The 12,533-nt window shown below is 45.3% G+C and overlaps 1 protein-coding gene across 2 annotated transcripts in view; it reads right to left on the bottom strand.

Moving 5' to 3' along the window:
* LOC126455444 (clusterin-associated protein 1) overlaps positions 1-12,533 on the bottom strand; it is a 148,484-nt gene that overhangs the window by 68,637 nt on the left and 67,314 nt on the right. The gene's annotated exons all lie outside the window — the stretch shown is intronic.

The raw sequence follows: 12,533 nt of genomic DNA, 5'->3' as shown, positions 1-12,533 counted from the left end.
GTAGGAAGATCGAACACTACAGGTACAGAATGCTGGATGAGAGAACCCGGCAATACGTGATCAAGGGAGTGGATCCCAGTACCCCTAACGAGACAGTAGAGGCGGTGCTCTGTTATCTGGGATTCAAGAGTAAAAATGCCTCCCGGATGACGGGGTTCTGCACACATGCACCACTACCATATTATAAGGTTGAGTTGGCCAACACGGCTGATTCCCGTGCCATCTTGCAGATAAAGAGGTTTCTGTGGATGGACGTATGTGTGGAACACTACGAACCACCCATGGTCTCCCAACAATGTAACAACTGCCAGCAATTCGGCCACTCGGCCCTTCGTTATTGCCTGGCAACTCATTGCCGTGGATGTGCTGGCAATCACAAATCCGACACATGCACACAAACACAGCCAAACCAAAACCGTTGTGCCAACTGCAATGGGCCCCATGTGGCCAGTTTCAGGCAGTGCAGTATATACAAACAGGCGCTGAAGTGTAAGCAAGACAAGCACAGGGCACAGCACAACATCCCATGTCCGAGGCCAGCACCGAACCCAGTTAGGAACAGCGTAATGTTTGCCACAGTTGTATGCCCTGGCGGAACGGCACAGGCCCCAAAACCTCAGCACCCTTCACATGCACGCAAAACAACCGCTGCAACAGCTACACAACAGACACAGACAACACCAGAAAACCAACAAGCATCGTTGCCAACACTTATGCCCCCAAACAACACGACCCCACTGCTGGAAGTCGCATGCTGCGAAGAAACGCACACTATACAGGAAAACGCACCTACACAAGAACCCCCAGGATACCTCATAGAAGGGAGTTTCAACACTGACGTGCAGGGAAAACAATCAACACAACACGGTATACACGCGGGAGTACCCCAGGGGAGCATCCTAGGGCCCCTACTGTTTAACCTCTACATAAACGATCTCCCAACCACATACAACACAACAATTGCAATCTACGCGGATGACACAGCTATCCTCGTGCAAGACTGGAAACCATCAAACATTACATCACGATTACAGACCGCACTTAGAGTGGCTGAGCCTCAGTTAGAGAAATGGCATGTTAGAGTAAACGTTGACAAATGTGAAGCCATTCTGTTCACTAGAAGACCAAAGCAACTGCGCAAACACCGATACTGCAGACCAATAACTCTACATGCATACCCAATGCGGTTCCGCGAGAAAGTTAAATACCTCGGTGTCTGGCTCGACCGGAAATTACTCTGGGGGGACCACATACAACACATGACCAACAGAGCAAGCGCGAGGCTCAAACAGCTCTACCCTATGTGCAACAGGTGTAGCACACTGAACAGAAGGGTGTCGAGGTCCATGTACATGACACTTATTCGACCCCTGATGACGTACGCAGCCTCTGTCTGGGGATACACTGCGCCCACACACCTGCGCCATCTGCAGATCATACAAAACAAAGTACTCAAAATCATAAGTAATGCTCCACGATACACACGCATTGCGGATCTTCACCAGGAATACCGACATGAGACTCTCACGGAGGTAATCCACAAACTCATGACAAGAATATACAGAAAGTCCAGACATTCACAGAACCCATTCATTCTGAATCTGGAGAACGACGACCACAACCATAGATGGAAACATAAGAGACCAAAACACATACTTGCAAGGACCTAACATCTATGGCCAAGTACACGCAAACACAACAGTACAGGTGAGCCCCTGTTAATCAGCCACCATTACTGGATATCCAGTCGGAACACACTTGCCGAATAACTGGCACCACGCAGGGAAGCCATACTGTACACTACATGCAGACAAGCTACACACACACCCCACACAGTGAGATGATCTGTGTCCGATCTCCCACTAATATATAATGATCTCGATTGTTCCAGGAATGCAGCAGCTGCAGCAAACCGGGATACATCGCCATCGCCTGCCACAGTAATGATGCATGATACCCACACCAACAAACCCAACCTTGCACGAACTATCACAGCTAGTAAGGCACTATTGCTCTTACTACCCATCCGACTGTCGCACAGGTTTTTTTCCCACGGCACGAGCCTTGGCACTTTTTACCCTCTGCTCTTCAAATTGCTACCCTCATTCGCATGTCGTTCACTATCACCTGATGGACCGTGTTAATGCGTAGTCTTACCCAGACGCATGGATAACATCACAGCCCAGCATCATGTGATTCACCTATTAGATAACTAACATGTTGACAGAGGTGACAGTAGAACTTTTGGTTTGGTCACCACGTTGGTGCGAGCGTGGAGGTGTCCCACCTCTATTTTCCCACAGGGCTCTGTACTGAGTGCATCTCTATTTTTAGTGGCCATTAATGGTCTAGCAGCAGCTGTCAGGCCGTCTGTCTCACCATCTGTATGCAGAAGACTTATGCATTTCGTACTGCTCCTCCAGTACTGGTGGTGCCGAGTGGCGCCTGCAGGGAGCCATCCATAAGGTGCAGCCATTGGCTCTAGCCCACGGTTTTCAGTTTTCAGCCACAAAGTCATGTGTCATGCACTTCTGTCGGCGCTGTGCTGTTCATCCGGAACCAGTATTTACCTTCATGACACTCACTCAGTGTAATGGATACATACAGATTCTTAGGACTCTTTTTTGATGCCCTGTTGACGTGGCTTCTCCTCATCTTCATCAGCTGCAGTGGAAGTGATGGCAGCACCTCAATGCCCTCCACTGGGGTGCAGATCGCTCTACGCTGCTGCAGCTCTACAGAGCCCTTGTTCAATCCCGCCTTGACTATGGGAGTCTGGTTTACGGTTCGGCGGCACCCTCTGCATTGTGTTTACTTGACCCAGAGCACCAGTATGGGATTCGACTGGCAACAGTAGTTTTACAATGAGTCCAGTGACCAGCGTCCTGGTGGAGGCCAGAGTCCCTCCATTGGAGGTTAGGCGCACACAACTGCTCACCGGTTATGTTGCACACATTCGTAGTTCTTCTGAGCATCCGAATTATCGTCTACTTTTCCCATCCACGGCAGTTCATATCCTGCATCGGAGGCCCAGGTCAGAGCTTACGTCTGCGGTTCGCGTCTGATCTGTTCTGTCTGAAGTGGAGTCCTTGCCTTTACCACCTATACTCGAGGTCCATTCACGTACACCTCCGTGGTGTACACCAATGCCGAAGCTTCACCTGGACCTTTCACATGGTTGTAAGGACTCAGTTAACACTGCGGCTCTCCGCTGTCACTTTATCTCAATTCTTGACATGTACCGGGACCAGGAAGTGATTTACACTGCCAGCTCGATGGCTGATGGTCACGTTGGCTTCGCGTTCATGGACGACTTATTGAACAGCACTCCTTGACAGATGGCTGCAGTGTTTTCACTGCAGAGCTGGCAGCCATTTCTTGTGCTTATGGCCTGGCGAGTCGTTTCTTCTCTGTACCGACTCCTTGAGCAGCCTACAAGCTATCGACCAGTGTTATCCCCGCCATCCTTTGGTAGTGACCGTCTGGGAGTCCATCTATGCCCTGGAACAGTCCAGTCATTTCATGGTGTTTGTGTGGACCCCTGGCCATGTTGGAATCCCAGGAAATGAACTTGCCAACAGGCTGGCCAAACAGGCTACACAGAAACTGCTTCTGGAGATCAGCATCCCTGTAACTGACCTGTGATCATTATTACGCTGTAAGGTTTTTCAGCTTTGGGAGATGGAATGGCATAATTTCAGTACACACAACAAACTGTGTGCCCTTAAGAAGACTACGAATGTGTGGGAGACATCCATGCAGGCCTCTCACATGGACTCTGTGGTTCTCTGCTCACTCCGCATTGGCCATACGTAGCTAACACATGGCTACCTCCTCTAGCACGAGGACCCATCTCAGTGTCACTTTGGCTCACATATGACTGTCGTCCACATCTTGCTGGACTGCCCACTTTTAGCCACTCTGCGGCAGACTTTTAACCTTCCCAGCATCCTACCTTCAGTGTTGGGTGACAGTGCCTCAACAGCAGATTTAGTTTTATGTTTTATTCATGAGGTTTTTTTTTATCATACCATCTAAGGGTGAGCATTTCGCCTTCTCTCTGAGGTCACCACACTCCCTCCATTTTAATTCTGTCGCACTTTCTTTGTATTTGTTTATCTTGGTGGTTGTCTTTTCCCTGCATGTGTTCATCTCACCTTGTCATTTTGGGGTGAACATTTTAATGTGTTGCAAAGTGGCGGGCTCATCCTCTTTTATTATTGTTATCAGCCAGCCAAGACCATAGGCTCTATGGTTTTAATACCTTCTTCTACTTTTCCTTGTGGTGTATATTTACCCTGTTTTTTGTTCATTCCATTCATTTTCTTTTTAGGTGTGGTGTTTTTTTTTTTTTTTTGTTTTTTTTTTTTTCGTCAGGAAAAAGGGACTGATGACCCTGTAGTTTGGTCCCCTTATACCCCTAAGCAACCAACCAATCCAATTCTCTGCTACAAAAATGCGAGTCACACGTTTCTGTCATTGTAGCATGGTCCAGAATATTCAAAACTTTTTTCAGAAGAATGCTGAAGATTAGATGGGTAGATCACATAACTAATGAGGAAGTATTGAATAGGATTGGGGAGAAGAGAAGTTTGTGGCACAACTTGACTAGAAGAAGGGACCGGTTGGTAGGATATGTTCTGAGGCATCAAGGGATCAACAATTTAGTATTGGAGGGCAGTGTGTAGGGTAAAAATTGTAGAGGGAGACCAAGAGATTAATAATACACTAAGCAGATTCAGAAGGATGTAGGCTGCAGTAAGTACTGGGAGATGAAGAAGATTGCACAGGATAGAGTAGCATGGAGAGCTGCATCAAACCAGTCTCGGGACTGAAGACCACCACAACAACAACAACAACAACAACAACAACCTAGTGGGGACTCCCCTTTGATAAGAAGTTTGACTGGTATAAGGAGGATGGCCTATTACGTTTTTGGCCTTCTCAATTTTACTGTTATGAATATCCCAGCTCTACTCTGTAACCGGCCTCATCCTCAATCCGGTTAGCAGTAGGCTGGATGAGGGTGGACTTCCCTCTTTGCAGATGAGCCCTGGGAGGACCTTTGTCTGTTCTCACCTATGTACTGGACCTCTCCATATACTTTGACTTCTCTTTAAATTATCTTTCTGGTTTGGCATCAATATTGCTTACAGGACTTCAATTTTACCACTTCCATATACTAGTTTGGTGCATACATTTGTAGTGTTTTTATTTTTTTTTATTTTGCATGTTGGTATTATGGTTGCTATGGATTTATTTACCATCTGTCATTTTTTATTTGTAGTTCACTGTTGCTACTTGTGTTTACATATTGTCATTTTGTCATTTGGAGACTGAGTGGAGCTCTGGATGCTCTAAATAGGAGAGCCAAGTGGAGAAATCTTAACATTTCCAACATATTCCTCTGTTTGTATTCAACAGCAGAGTGACAGCAGTGGGGGCAGCCAGAAACATTTGTGTCATATGTGAAGGTAATGCCATCAGACAGAATACAGCAAGAAAATGGTTTTCTGATTTAAAGAGGATAGTTTTGACATTAGTGACTCTCCATGTTCAGAAACACCTTTGAGGATTGATAAAGATCATTTAAACGCATTAATCCACAACGATCCACATCAGCCGTACCCGAGACCCAGCACATGTGATGAACTGTGATCATTCCACAATTGTGCAATATTTGCAATCAACAGCGAAGGTTCAAAAATTGGGTGTACGGGTACAGCGTGCTCTAAGCCAAATTCACAAAAACTGGCAGATGGCCACGTGTGCATCTCTGCTCGCTCATCACCAACTGACTCGTGAACAACACTGACTATTCTTATCTCGTATCATTACTGGTAACGACAGATGGTGTCTTTCTACATCTACATTGTACTCTGCGAGCTACCTAATGGTGTGTGGCAGAGTACTTTTGTACCACTAACTGAGTCCTCCAACCCTGTTCCATTCACGAATAGTGCACGGGAAGAATGACCGTGAGTGTACAGATGGAGGTATGACTGCATGGTTAAAATGGACAGATAATGAAGAGTTTAACTTATCTGCTTACAAAGAAAGGTATGTATATGATGTGGACCACAGTCAAAGGAAACAGGAGGTAAAGAAGCTGTGCTTGGTACAGTGCTGAGTGGATAAGGTGCTAAAATTATAAAACACATCTTTACAGATAGAATTAAAAATTCTAAATAATTTTAGCATATGAAGGCATCTATGCAGGGGACACAGTAACCACTGTAACTGGTATACAGGCAGAGCTCCCACAGGTCACATATTAGTCAACTTGTCGACTACTGGTGAGGCATGAGTGTCGACAGATAATCATTGGGGTAACACATCAAGGTGTAAGGCACAGATCAGCACCAGTTCAACACAAATTACTGACAACAGTGTCGAGTGATGCTTTAAACATCAAACATGTTACCACTGAGCCGATGAATGTCTGGGGATGCTCGTACCTGATGGAAACTAGCCAATGTGCCAGTTTTACCTGTACCACTACACCATTTCTTTTTCTCTTTGCTGCAAACACAGGCTTTCTTCTGATCTCATGGAGAACAACTATGTACCATATAATACCAAGCTGTTTGTTTCCAGGTCATAAAGTGGAGCATCCTGTGCTGTAACACAGTTCACAAAAGCTTCACGAAGCTGTGGTGAAAGGTGACATCGTAACTGGTATCCTGTTGAATCTAAAAGGCTTTTGATAATGTTGACCACAGAATATTATTACATAAATGAGAGATATTAGGAACTATAGGTGTGGCAAATAAGCAGTTTGAGACTTACATGGGAAAGAGATTGTACCGAGTTGAAATTTCATGTACTGCAAGATAAACTGTAATTTCATGTACTGGTACAATACTCAAAACAGGTTAATATAATTGTACCTCAGGGGAAAGTATCAGGCTCAATCCTTTTCGTAATCTATATTAATGATTTCCCACAGTGTGCTACAAATAGAGAGAAAATACTGCATGCCAAAGACAGCACTGTACTCATTTACAGAAAAAATTACCACATAGTTGACAAAAAAAGTCAATGATGCTCTCAAAGCATAGTTTTAGACCATGAAGTTCTTGTCATTGGACAAAAGAGTAAAACTAAATGTAATGAAGACAAACTGTAAGAACTTCTGACTGAATAAAAACACACCGTTCCTACACTAGTAACGCCAAATCAGAGGAAGAAGCTCAATATGTAGGCCACGGACGGATCGGTACCCAAGCACAGAACCGGGGTGCATCACCATCTGTATCACTAAGTGACCAGCCCACGGCACTGTAATCCAGCCAGACTGCAGGTTGCAGGGGCAGCAAAAATTGGTTTTCAATATTTCGCATAATTACTGACCAAATTTAAAATGTTGTCATAATATGCTAAATTAGGAGGTATAATGTAGTGTTAAAGGTTTAACACAGTAAGACAATTATTACTGTTAGAAACTATATATACGTCTCGCGGTAGTTTAACTCACGCCACACAAATACCTGGACTATATTTGTCCAGTATGTGAGAATGAGAGCACTAGGTGACTTGCAAAAAATACTTTACACGTAACATTAAACTGTTGCAAAGCTTTTGCTCACTGAGAACCTCACAAAATGATGAAAGGAAAAAAAAGTTTTATTGATTATTACATTTCCAGTGTTCATGCAGTGAAACTTCACCAACAGCTCATGACATTTTAATTTATTACTTCTTTTCTACTAACTTTATTTGTAACATATTTTGAAAACAGTATCAACAAATACCACTGAATGAACCAGCACAGTTATATTTTTGTATGACACATAGTCCAGGAGATTTCACGTCATAAAAACTGCGATGCATTGAAACTAGTTTGTGGTTAAAACGGAGTCCAAATTCCCCAGATTATACTCGTCAAGTGTTACATAATGAGAGTGCATAATGGTGTTCAACAAACTTTAAATATAATTTAAAATCTTTTCTAAAGTTTATTTTGATAACACGCTTATCATCAAATATCTAACACATTATCTCATTTGTACAGTAATTAGAAGTCTGAAGCTGTTTTATACATGGGTGTTCAATTCTTTAAAGCATCATCAGGGATTGACTGGTTTATATCTAAACAGTGGAAACAAAGTCTAAAACACACAACAGTGTGTTATATCATGGACTAAAACTAGACAACAGCCTGTCTCAAGAAATTGGAGATGTAAATGATCTCAGCACCTTTAGTAAAAAGCCTAAAAAGCCATTTATTATCACCATCTCCCAGCCTATGCTTTCCCCTCACATTCATCGTGCACTGCACAGCACCAGTGCCGGTACCCAGGCATCACGTGCCTAGCCTGTGCACCTGCCACATTCCCAGCTGCCTCCCTCCGAGGTGCTAGCTACCCGTCCACAAACCCTCCTTCTGCTTCCTACCCCACTGTCCCTCCACCCACCACACCAGATCCAGCCCCATCCATTAGCAACACTGCAATACCAGCAGTGTGTGTCCTGCTGACACACTGTAGGTCCTCAGTTTTGTGTGTGTGTGTGTGTGTGTGTGTGTGTGTGTATGTGTGTGTGTTGCAATGACAACAATGGAAATTTGTGCTGTACTAGGACTCGAACCCAGATTTCCCACTTATCGAGAGCAATCACCTTACTGTTAGGCTATCTGTGCACGACTCATGGCCGGACCCAAACTTACATTATGTTTTCAACCACTTGTCTACAACCTGTACGAATACGTGCACGGCCAACGGAAAATTGCTTCATAATTTGGAATACCACAAGCACTGCAATATCGTACGTATCTCCTGAAACCAGGCCAGCAACTTTCGTGTAAAATGTCTGAAGGAACATTACATCGTAATTTGGAATATCACAGGCACTACAATATCGTACTTCTACTATCTGGTGACTGGTTTCCTTTATTTATAAATTATTTACTTTATGCCAAAACTTCCTTGCTACGATAGTATAAAATATTATGTGACAGAACTAGTTATGCTATATGACTATTTATGAGATCTACAAAAATTTAAGAATTTACTGTAACTTGGACACACAACACAACCGAGAATGTTTGTACAACTTTATCAGACTGTGGCACGTATGCCAATCACCACAGTGCACACCGAACACAATGCAAATGTGTGCACGCAATAATAACATTATAACCGAGTGCGAGTGTAGTGCGGCACGGTTTAAATAGGCACTCGCACGTGGTGGGCTCTTTCAGAGATTCACAATATTACTCTTTCGCGGCACATTCTCGCAGATGACGAAACACTGCTAACGTGTGCAGCTTTCGAGTTTGTGCGCATTACCTCATTCCTCTTCCCTCGGGGAACAGCTCGGATTCATGAGACGTCCACGGTGTCTCCCTTTGCGAGTCTCTGACCGAGACAGCGTGCCGATCCCGGAGCGTACGGTCAGAAGTACTCGGGGTGCAGGCAGCATCGCAGTCCACCTTCTCGTGTCGACCCGTAAAGTAGGGTGGGTGATGCAGGCGCGAGCTCCACGTCCACATTAGGTCCAGGGCCTAGTGGTGCCGGTGCCCCTGTAATCGGAGGTGGAGGAGACGGCTCCGGTGCGCACAGCAGCTACATCGGTACCGGTAGCGGTACTGGAGAAGCTGTGACAGGTTCTTATACCGACGGTGGGGGACCCCTCGTACGTCGTGGCAGACACACAGCCTTACCAGGTGATCCGTGAGCGACGCCAACTGGCTCGGTGTCCCAGCCAGGTTCGTCCAGTTATCCACGAGCAGGCGCAACTGGTCATAACGGTGTGCACAGAGACTTTCCTCCGTACGGACATCGTAGGAATGGCAGCCACGAAATCAGGAGATGACGGTGGGGACCCATTTTGTGTGATGATCAAACCTGCTTGCCCAGACAGCCACCCCAGGCCAGAAGTGGGACAATGATGGCACTAGTTGGTGTCCCTGGCTGGGGCGCCAGAGATGCAGGAGCTTTCAGGGTCAATGCCTGTGAAGCCGCGTGGCAGGGCCGTTGTTACCTGAACAGCAGGAATCGATAGGAAGACAGAAATTGATTCGAGGCAATTTTGTATGGGAACAGAGTCGTGCACTTTGAATGTTCTAGCTAACCTTTTGGCCTCACTGTTGGACTGCAGGTGGACGGGTAGGGCAAAAATGTGGCGAATCACACACATGTTGCAGGTGGCGGGAACACAAATTGAGGGCCGATATCAGAGGCTAATGTTACCAAAAGTCCTTCGAAGGAAAAAAATTTGGTCAGGGCTGTCACGGTGGCAGAGGCTGACATTGATGGGCAACAAACAACAGATTGAAACCGAGAATACGCATCAATTACTACTAGCCAGTATGCAGGAAGGAAAGGGTCAGCAAAATCTGTGTAGAGACAGTCCCGGGCCTGCAAAGGCTGTGGCCACGGAGACAATGTTGCCTGCGAGGCAGCTTGCTGCAATGTGCACTGAGAACAGGCCGTAGCCAAACGAGTGATGTTGCTGTCCAAACCAGGCCAAAAAACGTGGCAGCCAGCTAACACCTCGGTGTGTGACATGCCCCTACCCCCCTCCCCAGTCAACAGCATGCAGAAATTGCAGGATCTCCAATTAGAGAGCTGAGAGAACCGTTCAGCGAGCAGTTGAATAGTCCGTATCAAAGTGTAGAACACCGTCGACAACAGAGAAATTATGTCAAAACACGTGATATTTAAGGAGGGCATTGTATGCCCGTGATGGAGGCGCCTCAGGCCAGCCGTGTTGTATGCAATGTGCCACTTTCCATAACATTGGACCAGTAGCACTACCCAGTGCGACCCCAGTGATGGAGATTTGAAAACCATTGACAGTTTGTAGAGGGCATTCATCCACGTGGAAACACAATCACTCCTCCTGATCAAAAACTGGGTCAGGACTGGCCGGAAGACAGGAGAGCACTTCAGCATTTGCATGTTTAGATATGGAGCAGAAGTGAACCTCATAGCTGCACTGAAAGAGGAACAGTGTCCGACACTGAAGGTGATGCGCTGCTCTGTCTAGCAATGACGCTGAGGGGTTAAACGGTGAAACTAATGGCTTGTGACCCGTGATGAGATTGAATTTTACATTATACAGGAAATCGTGCAACTTCTTTAAGGTATAAACAATGGCAAGGGCTTCTTTTTCTATTTATGAATATTTAGTCTGAGGTGAATTAAGCATCTTCAATGCACACGCAATAGGCTCCTCGAAGCCATCAGAATATTTATGAGCTAACACTGCCCCCTGCGCATGCTGGGATGCATCTGTTGCTAAAACTAAATGTTGACCCAGCTGGTAGGTTACAAGCAAAGGTGCAGATTGTAACGTGGACTTCACTTTGCTAAATACCATTTCACATGCCTGTGACCAGTGAGAAGACGTCCCCTTATGCAGCAAGGCGCGTAATTGTTGTGCAACCGATAAAGCTTCCAGCAGAAACTGATGATAAGAAGCAATCCTACCTGAAAAGACAGCCAGGCATATACGTTGTGAGTTGCTCGAGAAACAATTGAAAAATCGCTGGAGCACTGGCCGTGTGAAATGGTAACCGCAAGTATTGATACAAGCCAAAAGGCATGTTAATGACCGAGAGCCATTGAGAGCCAGAATCAACTGGAAGCTGCAAATATGCATCAGAGAATACAATCTCGAAAAAATACTGACCACTAGTGAGCTTAGCAAAAAGTTTGTCTGGGCATGGCAAGGGATATGTGTCAGTGATACACTGAGCATTGACAGAAACACTGATATCATCACAAAGCCATAACCGTTCCGATGGCTTCTTGACAATGACAAAGGTGTAGCCCATTTGCTGGATGCAATCGGTTGGATGACACCAGAGGCCGTGAGGCGGTCGAGCTCTGCCCTGACTCGGTCAACAAGTGCCGTCGGCACTGGGTGAGCCCAAAAGAAAAGGGACCTGGCCGTAGGTTTCATGGCAATGTTGGCTTTGAAATTATTGGCACAACCCAAGCCTGCAGAAAATAGAGTGGAAAATTCAGTGCATAAAGAGTGAAGTTGTGTATAAGGCAACTGATCAGAGACGAGATAAACGTCATCAGAAATAGCAAATCCAAAAAGGTTAAAGGCGTCAAAATGAAACAGATTTTTGGTACATGAACTGGTCACCACCACGAAAGTCAGCAGGTGAACCACAGATTTATATGTACTGGGACCAAGAAACCACCTAATATCAGAATGCTTCGCTTATTCCAAGTGACTAATGTATGTGACACTGGTGCTAAAGGGGGGAAAACGCAGGTCTATGTACATTTGCAAGCTGACAATGACACAGCTGTATCCATGTCAACTTGCATGTGCAAAACCTTCTGATAAATCAGGACATCAATAAAAATCTTATTGGTTGTAACGGAAATTGCCGATACATAATTAACATCCGAATCAGCATCTGTTGGAATTTTGCATTACAAACAGGAGCTATGTGACCCATCTTATTGTGTGGGGGCTAGTTGGCAAAGGAGTTGATACACGCAGAGCGATAACTGAGACAAAAACAAAGCATGGCATAAGGTAACATCAGTCAATAAAAATGCGTGAAA

This window comes from Schistocerca serialis, chromosome 2 (assembly GCF_023864345.2).
Source record: "Schistocerca serialis cubense isolate TAMUIC-IGC-003099 chromosome 2, iqSchSeri2.2, whole genome shotgun sequence".
Classification (NCBI taxonomy): Eukaryota; Metazoa; Arthropoda; class Insecta; order Orthoptera; family Acrididae; genus Schistocerca; species Schistocerca serialis.
Note: the sequence above shows the minus strand (reverse complement) of the source record. Positions and strands in the feature narration are given on the sequence as shown.